This window comes from Dama dama, chromosome 32, assembly GCF_033118175.1.
Source record: "Dama dama isolate Ldn47 chromosome 32, ASM3311817v1, whole genome shotgun sequence".
In the NCBI taxonomy this organism is placed as follows: Eukaryota; Metazoa; Chordata; class Mammalia; order Artiodactyla; family Cervidae; genus Dama; species Dama dama.
The window spans coordinates 34,698,690-34,717,842 of NC_083712.1; the positions used below are offsets into that span (position 1 = coordinate 34,698,690).

Here is a 19,153-nt window from a genome sequence, read left to right on the forward strand (position 1 = left end):
CAAAAGCATCAATTCTTCAGCGCTCAGCTTTTTTTATAGTTCAACTCTCAAATTCACACATGACTACTGGAAAAACCATAGCTGTGACTAGACGGACCTTTGTCAACAAAGTAATGTCCCCTGATTTTTAATAGGCTATCTAGGTTGGTCATAGCATTTCTTCCAAGGAGCAAGCACCTTTTAATTTCATGGCTGCAATCACCATCTGCAATGATTTTGGAGCCCCCAAAAACTCTCACTGTTTCCACTGTTTCCCCATTTATTTGCCATGAAGTGAATGACCAGATGCCATGATCTTTGTTTTTTGAATGTTGAGTTTTAAGCTAACTTTTTCACTCTGCTCTTTCATTTTCATCAAGAGGCTCTTTAGTTATTCTTTGCTTTCTGCCATAAGGGTGGTGTCATCTGCATATCTGATGTTATTGATATTTCTCCCAGCAATCTTGATCCCAGCTTGCACTTCATCCAATCCAGCATTTCATATGATGTACTTTGCATAAAAGTTAAATAAGCAGGGTGACAGTATACAGCCTTGACGTACTCCTTCCCTGATTTGGAACCAGTCTGTTGTTCCATGTCCAATTCTAACTGCTGCTTCCTGACCTGCATACAGGTTTCTCAGTTCCATTACTCAACATAGTACTGTAGATAAGTCTAGAAGCTTCAATGACCCACCAGCGACAGTATTTACACGCATAAACTTGTGATGTCTGAAAAGCTACTGTCCAATTTCATGCACTACTTCTTCCTTCCTCATGTTCCATCTGCTTATTTCTCTGCTAGTTGTCTGCCCAGTATCAAGTATCCCCTCCTCTTTAATAACCAAACCCTAAATTGACTCCAGAACATAATATGTCCAGTTCAGGTACTATGTTACACAACCTCTTTTGCTCTTATGGGTGACTATGCTACTGAGGTCTGGCCAGTCAGATGAAAGCAGAATTATCAAGTGAAACAGCTAAAAAGTCTCCTTCTAAAGAGATTCAACTCAGCTTAGAGGTGGGCCTTATTTCCCTTCCCCCTCTCTTCCTGTGGGAGCCTAGGATGCTGAGTCGGTAGTTAAAGTCTATAGTAGCAGGACAGACACAAAAGATGCTTAAATTTCAGGTGATTTCTTGAAACCTCTAAACCAACCCACTTTTATTTAGGAAAACAAGCCTTTCTGTGTTGAAGTCACATAATGATCTCCACACATACCACATACCTTATCTCTACTTGTGTTTTCCAGAAAACAACTGGTCTTTATTTTTTACACTCATAAATGACTTCTCTATTTCATTCCTTCAGAGTCTCAGACCTTGCAAGATAACCAAGTAATATTCTCAAAAATGACTGACAATTAATATTTCTCCTTCCCTATACTATTTACCAAGGACACTCAGCATTTTGATGGACAGCCAGTCCATTTAGTAGGGTACAGAATTTTGAACAGAATGTAATGAGATGGGTGTTTTTACAGTGGGGGTACTGTTTATTTTCCCCTTGGACTTCACCTTGCACACAGCCATCTGCTAAGAATTCTCAGTTTGAAAACACAGGCTCCAGGAAAACCCAATTGCTTCCCATTGAAACCGTTAGAAACTTTGTGTTCAGGGCAGTTAATGAAAGTGACTTCTTTTACTGTTTCTAGGGCCTATTTAAAATTTGAAAAAAAAAAAACAAAAAACTTGTGCTTTCAAAACTTGAAATACACTTATAAAAAACCCTTAAAGCCACTGAATTTGTCAATAAATAAATATAATGCGCACCAAACATCCCTCTGACTTGAGACTTCTTGAGCTAGAGAACATTAGGGCTCACCATCCTTTGAGGAGGGGACGGGGCCACTTCTTCACTTCTCCTTCGTGTTAGTGGGCAGAACAAAACTAGGACCTCAATGTTCTGCTGACTTCACTCTTCTTTCCCTCAACACAGAGCACCTGCTTTTAAGAGTAAGAAAGACATATTGTGTATGTGCCAATAGAAAATACAAGAAAAGGAAAAATTAGAATAAACTAGAATGGGATGTAACTACATCCCACACTAGCTTTTTTAAAAAGAAATTTTTTTAAATTGCTTTTACTTTATTTATTTATTTAAGACATTTTTATTTGGGCATGCTGCCTAGCATGCGGGATCTTAGTTCCCCAACCCAGGATTGAACCTGTCCCCCCTACAGTGGAAGTTCAGAGTCTTAACTACTGGACCAGCAGGGAAGCCCTGACACTGGCTTTTGACCTATATGAACCTTCTGATTTCAATGAGCTTTCCTGCTTTATGTCATTCTGGGGGCGTATCATTGAAAACAAGAAGACATGCTCCAGTTACCAACACTTAGTCCTTTCTGAGTCTAACGTCAAAGTGAGTCTGTCATCTTATGAAACAGATAACTGACCCTTAAAAAGGGAAGAATGACTTCCAGCTACTATTTTGAAGGTCACATTCTCTGGTCATTAGTTGGTGTCTGAGTAACCCAAAGAGGGCTTGTAGAACACGCGTTGTAAAAGTAGAGGTAGATAAAGATATTAAAATATTTGCATAATGTATCATAATATATTTATTATATGTACATGTATTCAACCATATATAATTTGTATGAATGTAGAGGTAAATGTAGAAATTATAATATTTAATATTTGTTTTTTCTTTTTTTTTCTAAGTTCCTTCAGGACAGAGAAGTTGATGATAGTTCTCTTTGCATCCCTTATACAGCACAGTGCCTGGCACCTACTTACAGCAAGTTTCCATCATAAACTCCATGAGTTTTAATCCCTTAGCAGGGACTGTATCAGTTTTGTACTAAAGCTGAGTTTTCGGTTTATGCTGCATGTTACATTTATTTACCTCAGGAAACCAAGAAACACAATCCATTCATCCTAAAGCCAACAATTCCTACTGTGTTCCAGGTGTGAAAGACTGAGACTCTGCCCATCAATATTCTTGAAAGGGAAAGTGACAGTCACCTAGTAGTGTCCGACTCTTTGCAACCCCATGGACTGTAGCCTGCCAGGTTCCTTAGTCCATGAAATTCTTCAGGCCAGAATACTGGAGTAGGTGATTTCTGTGGCCAGGACCTACAGTGAAACAAGAGTTGAAAAAACACAAATTTACTTCTTCAGATGATATTTATTAAGTACTTTATTTCAATCAAATCTGATGTTAAGAATGAAGAATATATCTATGTTTTTGCCTTCCAGAACATACATACCAGTGGAAGGTATTGCAGCATATGAATGTGTGTGTGTGTGTTGTGTATGTGTCTGTGTGTGTGAAAGAGAGATACAGAAAGGGAAATATTTAGAGTAAAAAATGGAGAAGGAAATTGGGAGAGAAAATTTAGTGTTGAAAATACAAACCTTCCCAATAAGATGCTTCATCTCACTAGAATTCAGAGAAATGAGTATTAAAACCATGAGATACCATTGTATTGGCAAACACATTAATGGCTTGACAATAGCAGAATTAGCAAGGATGTGAAGAATAGAAACTTTAATATATTGCCCATCTGAGTACATATTAGTGTAACTATCTTCACCTTGGCCGACAAGGGTTTATATTGTCAAAGTCATGGTTTTTCCAGTCGTCATGTATAGATGTGAGAGTTGGACCATAAAGAAGGCTGAGTGCCAAATAATTGATGTTTTCAAACTACGATGCTGGAGAAGACTCTTGAGAGTCGCTTGGGTGGCAAGGAGATCAAACCAGTCCATCCTAAAGGAGATCAGCCCTGAATGTTCACTGGAAGGACTGAAGCTGAAGCCGAAGCTCCAGTACTCTGGCTAACTGATGCAAAGAGCCAACTCTTTGGAAAAGACCCTGATATTGGGTAAGAGTGAGGACAGGAGGAGAATGGGGAGACAGAGGATGAGATGTTTGCATGGCATTGACTCAATGGACATGAGTTTGAGCAAACTCCAGGAGATAGTGAAGGACAGGGAAGCCTGGCATGCTGCCATTCACGGGGTCGCAAAGAGTTCAACACGACTGAGCAACTGAACAAAGAACAACCACTTTCAAGAACAATCTGACAATATATAAAAGAATTAAAAGTATACATTTTTTAACCAAAATAAAAACCACATATCTTTCAACAGGAGACTGAAAATAAATAAAAATACTAATCAGAAATGTAAATGAATGGACTGGGATTATATTTGCCAACATGGATGAATCTTTCAAACATAATGTTTAATGGAAAAAGGCAAATTACAGAAAAAGATGTGCAGAATATGCTTTATATAAAGTTTATACACATTTGAGTTGATACTATGCACTAATTTTACAAAGAAATTCTTGAGAATAAGAAGCATGGGATTTAGGACAGAGACTACTTTTCAAGGTGCTGGGAAGATGATTTGGGGAGGTAGAATAGACAGGTTTCAGATTTATGGATCACATTTTATGTCTTATGCTGCATAATGGATCTTGAGAGTTCTTTGTGTTACTACCATATCTTTCTGTGTATCTTACTAATTTTTTAAACTTTGCCCATAATATGGCATGCATATCACAGACTTCCTGCAATGGTCTAATAGTGACAAACTGGCTGGTTTTCAGGAAATTCCCACCCAGCATGACAAACCTCTTTACTATTCAAGAAAAATGGCTTTTTACTGGATATTCTGAAATTTCCAGGGAATTACTAGAAACTTCCAAGAGCTGCCACTCTGAGAACTGAATGAGGCTTTTGGATGTAAGAATGTATCTGAGAAGTGTCTAAGAGATGGTCCACTTCTTGACCACAGCTACAATCAGGTGTAGCGAGGCAAGGTATTGACTTTGATGATGCGCTCTGGTGTTCTGCCTATAACCTGGCAAAGATATTGTTAAACCTATTTAGGAACTTAACATAGGTGCAATTATTCTATTTCCTGACAAAATAACGATGATGGATGGTTCTGAGGCTTCCCTAGAGTGCCTCGGAGTCTCCAGTGATGCAGCTTTCACTCTCACAGAATGCTCCTCACTGCCCCACTCCAAGATCAATACAAACTCCAGCCTTGGATTTCACATTAGGTGGCTCCTGGCAGCCCCTTTCAGGCTCCCAGGCTCCCTTTTATGTACATACACATGGTCATGTGGTTTTCTGAGTGGTGTCTCCCTCTAAGGACAGAGTCAGGCTTCCCATTAGTTCGCAAACTAACCTAACTGTATTCTCAGCTGAAATTCCCAAGCCTGGGTGAGTCACATTGAAGATCCTCCTGAAGCCAGTCTGAGCTGTTTTCCTCATGCTTATAGCCACAGAAAAACTAAGGGCTTAGCATTTGGAATCTGATCTGCACTTTAGATGCATCCACTGGACCTATAGGTCGTTGATTGGCTAAGGGTTTATCACAGTGCTCTCGTCTTTTAATTAGAAACTATTGAAATCCACCCAAGAACTACAACTGGAAACAGCAGCTTGGAGTTAAAATAAAATCAGAATTTCCGTGTTTTTCGGTGAGGGAGGCCAGGCAGGGACATTAGAGCCACTCGGTAAGCACTAAATAAATCATGTTCCCTGCTCTGGTGCAGAGGGACCCAGCACTTCCTCTACAAGGCCCAGCTGATGGGCCTCTATAAAAATCTTAGCAGGCACTTAGGTCCCCGCAGGAACTGTGCTAGGATGAAATCATGGAGGCTCTGAGGATAGCACCTCCCGCTCTCTCCATTCCCATGGCAACTGTCAATCTCACAGGAACAGAAGAGATGTCTGCAGTCTGAGATTTCTCTTAGACTGCCTCCTGGGATGGACATGCCTTCTTAAATTTCAAAGATTCAAGGACTGAGACTCAAGGGAGACAGTCTGCTCTTCTATTGTACCAGAGTAGAGAAGTGAGCCATTTTCCCCTTACTGGGCAACAAACTTTGGCCAACTGGTGGACTTTATTGGTTGGCATATTTTGCTCAAAATAATACATAATTCTTCACATGAGTAGAGTTTCTCAGGAATGGAGTGGCCTATCTCCGAAATTCAAGCATTCTCTGATATTATAGTAACTCAAGCAGAGGACAGACGTCTAATACACAACAATGATACAGGCAAACAAAACAAAGAGCCAAAAAGCCAAAATCGACTACACCCAGTGAGGTCCCTGACAACACTGAGATTTTATTTAGATTCCCCACAAAGCTTGAGTTGAATCTATCAGGATTCATGGCTGATAGTGGTATCCATTCATGCAGACCAATTCTAGAAGAAAGAAACTGAATACATGAAAAGTCTGGAGAACTAAAAAAGTACTGTAGGTTACATAGAAAAGCAGGGGATACAGAACAGGGGCTTGTGGAAACTGGTTTTGTCTGTATTACTACGTGTCTGAGTCACTTTGAACTCATTACTTGAATACTCAAGCCTTGGTGGCCTCATGTTGTGTAACATTAGGAGACTGAAGATGCTTTCAAATACTCCCCCTTACTCTTAGAATCTAGGACTCACATCCTTGACAAGATTGATGAGAGAGCTATAGAACTGTGTCATGAAGAGACGTTCAGTCTTTCTACTTTCTGAAGATAAGCCTCAACTACAGAAGGTTTGAGCTGGAGGAAAATAACAACTGAAGTGATGAATTTTTCCTTAAAAAGAAGAATACGGTGACAACTCCATACTTTGACTTTTTGGATCTGGACTTTCCCGAACAAAAAGAAATGGTCCCATGACATTCAGTTCCATCTTCTTGTATTTGCTCTTCCTTTGTGTTCTTGAATTGATGCTTTTGAACTGTGGTGTTGGAGAAGACTTCTGAGAGTCCATTGGGCTGCAAGGAGATCCAACCATTCCATCCTAAAGGAAATCAGTCCAGAATATTCATTGGAAGGACTGACACTGAAGCTGAAGCTCCATTACTTTGGCCACCTGATGCAAAGAACTGACTCATTGGAAAAGAGCCTGATGCTGAGAAAGACTGAGGGCAGGAGAAGAAGGGAGGACAGAGGATCAGATGGTTGGATGGCATCACCAACTCGATGGACATGAGTGTGAGCAAGCTCCAGGAGATACTGATGGACAGGAAAGCCTGGCATGCTGCAGTCCACGGGGTCACAAAGAGGTCACACGATGGAACGACTGAACTGAACTAATTTGTGTCCTTGACAGCAACTTGGGATTTTCTGGAGAGGGGGTGCAGTAGACACACAAATGAGTAACTGTTTGTTAGTGAAGTCTTCTCATCCTTATTTTAGCCTGTAAAACAGCACAGATCAAGACACTGGATCCTGAGAATAAATTGCCCAACCAGAGATTCTGGCATTCATTCCTCATGTCTTCATAATCCATTATCCAACACACGAGCAAAGAATTGCTGACAGCAGTCAAGTAGGCTCAGGACACCGGGTGGTGTTCCTATGTGATCAAATCTTCCTTCCAAGGGTAAGTACCTTTCATACTTTTCTCTAAAGACCAAAGAACTATTTCTGAGTCCACAGTTCTAGCAGGGGCATACTGGTCAAGTTTAATTACCTCTCCAGAAAGAAGCTGTATTCAAAGAATAAAATGTCTCTGCCAGTGTTACAATGTCACAAAATCCCAAAAGTTGTTAAAGTTCAAGAAGGGTCACCTTCTGGTCACACGGGATACATATGAAATTGGCTTCATTTTGTATCATTAAAACCTAAGATAAGAAACTCAAAGATGAAATATGTGAAGCATGTTTGACAAATGAAAGTTTTATATTTCTAGTACCTTCCATATATTTTGTCATTATTGAACTTAATACCACATGTGATATCTGAAATGGGAAACTGAGCCAATATGGTACTGTCATTTTTATTTTATAATTAGGAATGGTGTATATAATATATGGACATTTGTGCCTTTTTTAAAGAGCCTGTAACTTTGAGCCAAACACAACCCCCAATTAGTACAGATTTGAGTTAACCCAGCAGCTTGTGAGTGAAGGAGGAAAAACTCAATGTGAAATGCCATTTCTTAATTTAACAAACATGAAATGTTTCTCCCCTGCGGTGGTGATCTCTGGGATTTCCTGGTACTTACATTTCACCTCCAAGAATTTCCACACTCCACACAAAAACCAGCATTACCTTTAACATTTCCAATATGATAAACCTTCTCCCTGGAAACTCTAGCTAGCTTTAGAAATCTAAATATCTTCCAACATATTCATCTTTGAAGTAATGGGAAAAGACATAAATCACCAAGCAATGAACACATACTATTTTTCATTTGCAATAAGTTTTTGAGAGCAAATATTGTAGGCAAACTCTTTAAAACAACTCAATTTAACTCATAAAAATGTTTCCTATCATCCATTTTTTAAGTTTAGAAAAGACAATACCATTCAAATTCTTTTAGTTTCCTTTATTTAGCTTTATTTAGAGAAGGAAATGGCAACCCACTCTAGTCGTTGCTTGGAAAATCCCATGGACAGAGGAGCCTGGTAGGCTAGAGTCCATGGGATCACAAAGAGTCAGACACAACTGAGCGACTTACTTAGCTACATAGCCTCATTGTACATATTTATCTTTAAGATGCCTTTTGCTCTTTTTCCTCTCTTCCTTTCCTAAATGCTCATCCCTGGTAGCAGTAGAGATGCTTATATTTGCATCTTCTCCTCCCACTGAAACACTTACTCTGCTCATCATAAGGGAATAAGAGAAATTTCATTCACTGGAGATTGATCTTCAGCAGGGAGGGAGATTAAACCGTGGGCTATTACTCAATAAGGGAAGATTCCTTTCATCAGTCATCAGAAAACAAAACAAACCCTAAAACCATGCTGAGTGAGCCAGTCAAATTTCCACGAACTTAAGACAGTTGTTTAGTTTTGTTTAAATAAGCCTCAGCCTCTTCAAAGTGGGCTGATATGCCAGAGGACTGAATCTTTCCACGCCTCTGCCATCCATAAAAACTTCCTACACATGAGACCAGGCCAGAGGTGGACTTCTTGTCTCCACGGAGACTCCAAAGAGAACTCCAAGGTTCAAGGTCTAATCACTTATTTATTAAAATGTACTGATTTCATCAGAGTAGGAGGGAGGCGGAAGTGGAGAACACAAGAGCCTATGAGCAGAAGGGCGAAGCCCCCTTGGTACGGCAGGATTCAAAGATCCTTCCAGACAGTACAGTAAAGAAGGTCTAGTTTAGGTTGCAAACCACCACTCTATAGAGCATCTTCTGAATCCCAGGAGCGTGATCTTGTGATCTGTAAAAGCTATCCCACAGTTAATTCTGGAAGAAAGAGAACAGCTTCTGCGTCATTTGCTTCTCACATTCCTGTTCCACTTAGAACTGGAAGCCCGTGAGTGATCGATCAGTCTGGAATATGAGGACTCACATTAGCAATTTCATGGGGCTATTTAGCAACAGTTGCTTTCTGTCCCCTTTGCCATTTACAAATCTCCTAATGGTTCTAGTGAGAGGCTTCCCAGGTGGTGCCAGTGGTAAAGAAACCACCTGCCAATGCAGGTAGACGTAGGTTTGATCCCTGGGTTGGGAAGGTCACCTAGAGGAGGGCACAGCAACCCACCCCAGTATTCTTGCCTGGAGAATCCCATGGACAGGGAGCCTGCCAGGCTGCGGTCCACAGGGCTTCACAGAGTCAGACATGACTGAAGTGACAGACCGTGCACACACAGTGGTTCTAGTGATTGAGTAATATAATATGCATGGCCAATAAATGACAAAGAATGGAACTTGTTGCATTTTCTAGAAAGGCAGAGCATAATCATCCTTTCATTCTTTGGTGGTTCCTGGAGGAAATTCTTTTCTGTACCTCAACCAGTTGTTAAGTCCCAAGCAAATGGAACAATAAGACACTTAGGCCCCATCCTGTTCTCAGCTAATCTGATGTGCTCTGTGGCTGCTAATGTGTAACTGGTCTGAGGTTTAGAGGCACAGTTTAGTCCAGTTCAGTCACTCAGTCGTGTCCGACTCTTCGCGACCCCATGAATCGCAGCACACCAGGCCTCCCTGTCCATCACCAACTCCCAGAGTCTACCCAAACCCATGCCCATCGAGTCGGTGATGGCATCCATCCATCTCATCTTCTGTCATCCCCTTCTCCTCCTGCCCCCAATCCCTCCCAGCATCAAGGTCTTTTCCAATGAGTCAACTCTTCACATGAGGTGGCCAAAGTATTGGAGTTTCAACTTCAGCATCAGTCCTTCAGTTGCCTCCGAAAACCTCATCTCAGAAGCCAATGATCAAGAATCTGTCTTTTACGTCAGGAGGAGACCTGCACCCAAGAGTCAGGACCTGGTGGTCCAGGGGCTAAGACTCTGGGCTCTCAGTGCAGGAGGTCTGGGTTCAATCCCTGGTCAGGGAACTAGATCCCACATGCCTCAACTAAAACGCAAGTGCCACAACTATGACCCAGTGCAGCCACATAAATAATAAAGAAAGAAATATTAAAAAAAAAAAGTCAGATCAAGGATGGTTGGTCACTTGGAGGATTAGTAGAAAGAAGGAATGCTTACCATTTTATACCTCTTGGAGAAGAAACCAAGGACACATGCTCACTCTAACTAAGAGAATTAGGTCCAGTAAAAGTCCAGGTTGCTTTGGAGTTGTTAATCTCAGGGAGCAAGAAAATTCTTTTAACGGTTCAAGAAAAGAAGGTGAAAGTGATGCCCTGAAGCTTCCTAACAGGACTGGGGTTTCTGTCAATTTCAGCAGCATTCCTAAAATCCCTCAGCACTACTTCCTAACTTGACCTTTCATGATTTGAGGCCTTCAAGTCACAAAACTAAACTAAAATCCCTAGAATACTTCAGCACAAGAGTATTTTTATCCTTCAGTCCATACTTTTGTGGCTTTTGTTGGCTTTAGCTTTATCCATAAAATATCTGGAATGCATTTTTGATTGTTCATAATTTACCCTAAAGGTCTAGGGCTAAACCAACAGCAACTGCTCTTTGGGGAATCCTTTCATGCACTGGAGCCTGGAAAATTAAGAATCTCTTTAAATTAAAGTTAGTAAAACAAAGTGTCCCAAAGTAATAGCTTTTAGGGCCTTCAATGGTCTTATTCCTATGTTGGTACAAAATCCAAATTAGAATTACATACATATAAAGTACAAGCATGAATTTATGAATAAATTTTACCCCAAATGTACAAAGAATCATCAGGTGTCCATTTACTTTTTCCTCAAGCTGCAGCTTGATCATCTAGTCCATAAAACTTTATACTTCTTGTCCTCACTGTTTATTTTCCTCTTTTCACTATAGGATCACTCACGAGTCTACAAGTATTTGGGGCTGGAAATGCAAAGCATGCCAGCTATTTTAAGTAGAAAGGGGTTTAATACAGAGACTGAGGATGTTCACAGACTTATTGTAAGGGTTCACAGAATGGGCTTTAGGGTGAGGACCTAGGAGTCCCTCCAACAAAACTTTCTAACTGGTCCATCAGAGGGAAAATTTATCTCTGCCATATTCAAAACACAGGACCCCAGGGGAATTGCTAGGCTCCATACCTAGCTGTGGAGCTGGAATTCAGATTCTTGGGGAGCATTACTACCATGCCTTCAACGCCTCTTCATACCTCAAAGTTAGTGACCAGACGCTGCCACGTGGCTGCAGAAAAACCCATCTTTACAACCTGGCTTCAAGTAAAAGTAAGTATAGCAGTAATAGGAAGACTCCTCTCCCACTTCTGCCTTACAAATTTCATGGACTGCCTCAATCGGGAAGAATCTAACTTGCCTCTAGAACGAGCTTTCAAACAGGATGGGAGAGGTGGCTCTTACACTTTCTTACAGAAAGGCACACTAACAGTGTGTAAGACAGAGGATGAGTGTCAATTCACCAGAACAACCATAAACACATTACTCTGAACTACTGTCTTCTTCCCTACTCTCACACTTGTTTAATTTTTGGCAAGTAAGAGTATATATCAAACTTATAAATGCCCTGTGATATGTAGAAAAACTCATGCTCAATAAATACGTGTGAAATGGTTGCTTCACCAAATAATCTTTTTTTTTTTTTTTCTTAAAAACACGCCTTTGAATATATTTGTTTAGATACTGGTATGACTTCCTTCCCTTAATAAGCATGGTCTTTTTAGCATAGCTCTTTTGACTTTTCTTGATGTCTGAAGATCTTGCAGTAACTTGAAGTCATCATTTTGAACATTTATAATCATTGTGCAGTAAGAATGATAGAGGACGCAGTTAGGGGAAGATTAAGACCAAGCTAATGTGCAGACTTCAAGCTGTGGCTATTTCAGGAAAAGCTCATTGATCCGAATCATCTTGCCATACTTTATCTTTCTACTAAAAGCTGAACAAATCTGGTTATTTTACATAAATAAGTGTGTGTGTGTGTGTGTGTGTGTGTGTGTGTGTGTGTTAAGTCGCTTCAGTTGAGTCCGACTCTTTGCCACCCTATGGACTGTTAGCCACCAGGTTCCTCTATCTGTGGGGATTTTCCAGGTGAGAATACTGGAGTGGGTTGCCATGCCCTCCTCCAGGGGATCTTCCCTACCCAGGGATTGAACCCATGTCTCCTGCCGTTCCTGCACTGCAGATGGGATTCTTTACCCCTGAGTTACCCGGGAAGTCCATAAATAAGTATAATTCTGGATAATTTAAACTTAGATTTAACACCTTAATACCAACTTCTAATGTCAACTTACTAAACTTCTATTTCAGGGATTTTCCCTGATGCCCAAGTGGTTAAGACTCCATGCTTCTACGGCAGGGGACATTGTTTCAATACCTGGTCAGGGAACTAAGATCCCACAGGCCATGTAGAGCAGTCAATGAATAAATAAGCTCAAAGAACTCAGGAGAAAAATGGATGTATACAGTGAGAAACCAAACAAAGATTTTTTAAAAATATAAATAACCAGAGGTGAATATATAACAGAAATTTAAAAAATGTATTTAGAAAACCTTATATTCCAGCATCGATTGTCTTGTCTAGCAAAAAATTTTCCCAAAATTTTATCTTGCATAAGTGAGTAGATTGTCTACGGTGGTATTGTAAGAAATCCGTGAACTGAAAAAGTCTGAGTCCTATAGAAAATCATACTTTTACCAAAGACTTTTAAATTCGGAAGGATTCTTAGGGATCATTCTAACATGAATCCCAGACAGTCACCGTGACTTGTCTCAGGTTATACACCTGGAAAGTAAAAAAATAAAGGAAAAAAAAAAAAGATCAAAACCTCATATTTTCCAATTAGCTCAAAGTTCTTTAACAACAAAATGGATTATGCTTCTTTTTTTTTCTTTTCTACAGAGTTGAATTCTCACTCCTGGAAAAAGAAAATTGTTAAAGTCTACATTCATATACTAATCTTTGGAAGATTCAAGAATAGCCCAATCCATTAACATATGTAAGAAAAAGTTTGACAATTTTTCTTGGAATATTCCACAAAACACACACACCCCTCCCACACATACACTATCAGCTGGCTGAAGTGGTGATTTCAGTGTGGACGTTAATAAAGGTGATAAAATTGACAGAAGGAAAAATCAGACTCCCTTGAGTTATGAGTTTCTATGAATTATAATCTATTCATGTGATGCAGTCAACAAACTAGTTCTCATATCGACATACTGGAGTAGACTTCTAACATCTGCAATGACTTAAAAATTGGGATCATTTCGGAGCATTCAGTTCCCTGTTCAGTGATATGAGCCCTCTAGAAAGGTTATCAACATTGTCCACTATGATGAGGGAATTGGGGAAATGAGTGTCTTACACATCACGCGTTGGTAGTAAATGTTATGCTGGCACGACAAATTGTTTCCAGGAACCGAAATATCATGCATTCAGCCCTTCTGGGAAGAAAGGCCACACGGTAGCCTTGGGAGAGGGACGGATGAACAAACCCACTAGTCAGCTTGTGGGAAACTTCCCAGGACCAGCAAAATGAGATCTTCCATTATCATCTTTCTAGTTCTTGGTGGGGCTTTTAATCTTGTTTTCATTGAATTTAGTAATTGGTCATATCTGTGAAGTTAGAGTCCATACTGATCAATGAAACAGAGACCAATAATCAGATGATCCAATGACCTATAGAAAAGCAATTCCTTCCAAATGCCTTCTCTGCTCTCTCTCAGCAGAATGTCTAAAATAATGAATGTTAGCAGCATAATAAGGTCCTCCCTTTTCTCTCAGGAGAAAATCTGAAAACCAATATGTATCCTAAGGCATTGTGCTTACTAAACAATAGAAGGAAAAGTCACTAAGAAAATGCCAGTTATTCTGCCTCCATCAATATGAGCTAATTTCTGGGATTCAAAAGACTAGTCCATAATGAAAGAATTCTAAGGATCTCTTTTTTTAAAGATCTTGTTGAGTTCAAGGTCTCTGCTGGTCAGTGTTAACTTTTACAACTAAGCTCACACACCCCCTTCAATAAAGAAACAAACGGGGATGTATTAGGAGAAAACTGATATTCATGGTATAGTACATTAAGAAAAGAAAATTGGCCAACAAACATTAACCAGGAAGATTCCTGGGAACAAGACCTTAGCTAAATTCATAAATAGTGTAGATGTGGGGAGCATTATGGGTTTTCATAAAGGAAAGATTATTTTTAAAAGCTATTGTACACTATAAGCTGAATGCTAGTTTCAACACCTTATGGGGGAGGAGAAGTGTGTGTTTTAGAAACACAGAAACTGGATCAGTAGCTCAGTCATGTCCAACTCTTTGCAACCCCATGGACTGCAGCACGCCAGGCCTCCCTGTCCATCACCAACTCCCAGAGCTTACTCAAATTCATGTCCATCGAGTCGGTGATGCCATCCAACCATCTCATCCTCTGTCATCCCCTTCTTCTCCCACCTTCAGTCTTTCCCAGTATCAGGGTCTTTTCCAATGAGTTAGTTCTTCACATCAGGTGGCCAAAGTATTGGAGTTTCAGCTTCAGCATCAGTCCTTCCAATGAATATTCAGGACTGATTTCCTTTAGGATTGACTTGTTTGATCTCCTTGAAGTCCAAGGGACTTTCAATAGTCTTCTCCAACACCACAGTTCAAAAGCATTAATTCTTCAACACTCAACTTTCTTTATGCTCCAGTTCTCACATACATATATGACTGCTGGAAAAACCATAGCTTTGACCATATGGACCTTTGTTGGCAAAGTCATGTCTCTGCTTTTTAATATGCTGTCTAGGTTGCTCACAGCTTTTCTTCCAAGGAGCAAGTGTCTTTGAATTTCATGGCTATAGTCACTATCTGCAGTGATTTTGGAGCCCCTCAAAATAGTCTGTCACTATTTCCATTGTTTCCCCATCTATTTGCCATGAAGTGATGGGACCAGATGCCATGATCTTAGTTTTATGAATGTTGAGCTTTAAGTCAACCTTTTCACTCTCCTCTTTCACCTTCATCAAGAAGCTCTTTAGTTCTTCTTCGCTTTCTGCCATAAGGGTGGTGTTATCTGCATATCTGAGGTTATTGCTATTTCTCTCAGCAATCTTGATTCCAGCTTGTGCTTCATCCAACTGGGCATTTCACATGATGTCCTCTGCATATAAGTTAATTAAACAGAGTAACAATATACAGCTTGACATACTCCTTTCCCAATTTGGAACCAGTCTGTTGTTCCATGTCCAATTCTAACTGTTCCTTCTTGACCTGCATACAGATTTCTCAGGGGGCAGGTAAGGTGGTCTGGTATTCCCATCTCTTGAAGAATTTTCTACAGTTTGTTTTAATCCACACAAAGGCTTTGGCATAGTCAGTAAAGCAGAAGTAGATGTTTTTCTGAAACTCTCTTGCTTTTTCTAGGATCCAAAAGATGTTGGCAATTTGATCTCTGGTTCCTCTGCCTTTTCTAAATCCAGCTTGAACATCTGGAAGTTCTTGGTTCACATACTACTGAAGCCTTGCTTGGAGAATTTTGAACATTATTTGGCTAGCATGTGAGATGAGTGCAATTGTGAGGTAGTTTGAACATTCTTTGGCATTGTCTTTGGGATTGGAATGAAAAGTGACCTTTTCCAGTCCTGTGACCACTGCTGAGTTTTCCAAATTTGCTGGCATATTGAGTGTAACACTTTCATAGCATCATCTTTTAGGATTTGAAATAGCTCAACTGGAATTACATCACCTCCACTAGCTTTGTTTGTAGTGGTGCTCCCTAAGGCCCACTTGACTTCACACTCCAGGATCTCTGGTTCTAGGTGAGTGATCACACCCATTGTGGTTATCTGGTCACGAAGATCTTTTCTGAACAGTTCTTCTGTGTATTCTTGCCACCTCATCTTCATATCTTCTGCTTCTGTTAGGTCCATACCATTTCTGTCCTTTATTGTGCCCATCTTTGCATGAAATGTTCCCTTGGTATCTCTAATTTTCTTGAAGAGATCTCTAGTTTTCCCCATTCTATTGTTTTCCTCTATTTCTTTGCATTGATCACTGAGGAAGGCTTTCTCATCTCTCCTTGCTATTCTTTGGAACTCTGCATTCAGATGGGTATATCTTTCCTTTATTCTTTTGCCTTTAGCTTCTCTTCTTTTCTCAGCTATTTGTAAGCCCTCTTCAGACAACCATTTTGTTTTTTTGCATCTCTTTTTTCTTGGGAATGTTTTTAATCACTGCCTCCTGTACAATGTCATGAACCTCTGTCCATAGTTCTTTAGGAACTCTGTCTATCAGACCTAATCCCTTGAATCTATTTGTCACTTTCACTGTATACTCGTAAGGGATTTGATTTAGATCAGACCTGAATGGTCTAGTGGTTTTCCCTACTTTCTTCAATCTAAGTCTGAATTTGGCAATAAGGAGTTCATGAACTAAGCACAGTCAGCTCCCTGTCTTGTTTTTTCTGACTGTTCAAAGCTTCTCCATCTTCAGCTGCAAAGAATATAATCAATCTGATTTCAGTACTGACCATCCGGAGATGTCCATGTGTAGTCTCCCAACTCTTGTGTTTTTCAAAGAGGGTGTTTGCTACAACCAGTGCATTCTCTTGGCAAAACTCTGTTAGCCTTTGCCCTGCTTCATTTTGTACTCCAAGGCCAAACTTGCCTGTTACTCCAGGTATTACTTGACTTCCTACTTTTGCATTCCAGTCCCCTATGATGAAAAGAACATCTTTTTTTGTGTTAGTTCTAGAAGGTCTTGTAGGTCATCATAGAACCATTCAGCTTCAGCTTCTTTGGCATTGGTGGTTGGAGCATAGACTTGGACTACTGTGATACTGAATGGTTTGCCTTGGAAGTGAACAGAGATCATTCTGTCATTTTTGAGACTGCACCCAAGTACTGCATTTCAGACTCTTTTGTTGACTATGAGGGCTACTCTATTTCTTCTAAGGGATTCTTGCCCACAGTAGTAGATATAATGGTCATTTGAAGTAAAGTCGACCATTCCAGTCCATTTTAGTTTACTGATTTGTAAAATGTCGATGTTCATTCTTGCCATTTCCTGTTTGACCACTTCCAATTTAGTCTGCTTCATGGACCTAACATTCCAGGTTCCTAGGCAACACTGCTCTTTATAGCATTGGACTTTACTTCCATCACCAGTCACATCTACAACTGGGTGTTGTGTTGCTTTGGCTCCATCTCCTCATTCTTTCTGGAATTATTTCTCCAGTCTTCTCCAGTAGCATACTGGGCACCTACCAATCTGGGGAGTTCATCTTTCAGGGTCATATCTTTTTCCCTTTTCATACTGTTCATGGAGTTCTCAGGCAAGAAATCTGAAGTGGTTTGCCATTCCCTTCTCCAGTGGACCATGTTTTGTCAGAACTCTCTACCATGACCTGTCCATCTTGGTGGCCTACACGGCATGGCTCATAATATCATTGAGCTCTACAATCACAGAAAATTAATCAAACTGATCACATGGAGGCCCATGTGATCAGTCTGGTTAGTTTTCTGTGATTGTGGTTTTCATTCTGTCTGCCCTCTGATGGATGAGGATAAGAGGATTATGGAAGCTTCCCGATGGGAGAGACTGACTGTGGGGGAAACTGAATCTTGTTCTGATTGGTAGGCCATGCTCAGCAAATCTTTAATCCAATTTTCTGTTGATGGATGGGGCTGTATTCCCTCCCTTTTGTTTGGCCTCAGGCCAAACTATGGTAAGGGTAATGACTACAATGGCAACCTCCTTTAAAAGTACTTAGGCACACACTATTGTATTCAGTGCCCCTGACCCACAGCAGGGCACTGTTGACCCACACCTCCACCAGAGACTCCTGGACACTCACAGGCAAGTCTGGTTCAGTCTCTTATGGGGACACTGCTCCTTTCTCCTGGCTCCGGGTGAGCACGAGGTTTTGTTTGTACCCTCCAAGAGTCTGTTTCCCTTGTCTTGTGGAAGTTCTGTAATCAAACCCCACTGGCCTCCAAAGTCAAATTTGCTGGGGGTTCTCAATACCTTCACCAGAACCCCAGGTTGGGAAATCTGTTGTGGGTCCTAGAACTTTCTTAATGGTGTGAGAATTTCTTTGGTATAATTGTTCTGCAGTTTGTGGGTCATCTGTTTGATGGCTCTATGGTGGGGCTAATAACAACCTCCTGCAAGAGGGCTTATGCTACACACTGCGTGACCCAGGTCTGCTGCAGCCAGAGCCCCTGTCCCCATGGCAGGCCACTGCTGACCTGTGTGTCCACAGGAGACACTTAAACACTCAATGGCAGGTCTGGCTCAGTCTCTGCGGGGTCTCTGGGTCCTGGTGCACACAAGGTTGTGTTGGAGCCCTCTGAGCATCTCTGGTGTGCATGGGGTTTGAGTCTAAACGCAATTTCACCCCTCCAACCATCTTGTTGGGGCTTCTCCTTTGCCCTTGTATGTGGGGTATCTTTTTTTTGGTGGGATCCAAAGTTCTCCTCTCGATGGTTGTTCAGCAGCGAGTTGCAATTTTGGAGTTCTCACAGGAGAACATGAGTGCACATCCTTCTACTCCACCATCAATAGGCATCCTACCTACGAGTTCAGTTCAGTCACTCAGTCGTGTCCAACTCTTTGCGACCCCATGAATCACAGCACACCAGGCCTCCCTGTCCGTCACCAGCTCCTGGAGTATACTCAAACTCATGTCCATCGAGTCGGTGATGCCACCCAGCCATCTCATCCTCTGTCGTCCCCTTCTCCTCCTGCCCCCAATCCCTCCAAGCATCATGGTCTTTTCCAATGAGTCAACCCTTCACATGAGGTAGCCGAAGTATTGGAGTTTCAGCTTCAGCATCAGTCCTTCCAATGAACACCCAGGACTGATCTCCTTTAGGATGGACTGGTTGCATCTCCTTGCAGTCCAAGG

General features: G+C 40.9%; 1 long non-coding RNA gene across 1 annotated transcript in view; it reads right to left on the bottom strand.

Moving 5' to 3' along the window:
• Positions 1-2,671: 2,671 nt before the first annotated feature.
• The window catches only part of LOC133050424 (uncharacterized), a 107,595-nt gene continuing 91,113 nt past the window's right edge, over positions 2,672-19,153 (bottom strand). The window contains exon 3 of the long non-coding RNA XR_009691610.1: positions 2,672-3,053. This is a non-coding gene — a long non-coding RNA (uncharacterized LOC133050424). The remainder of the gene's footprint in view (positions 3,054-19,153) is intronic.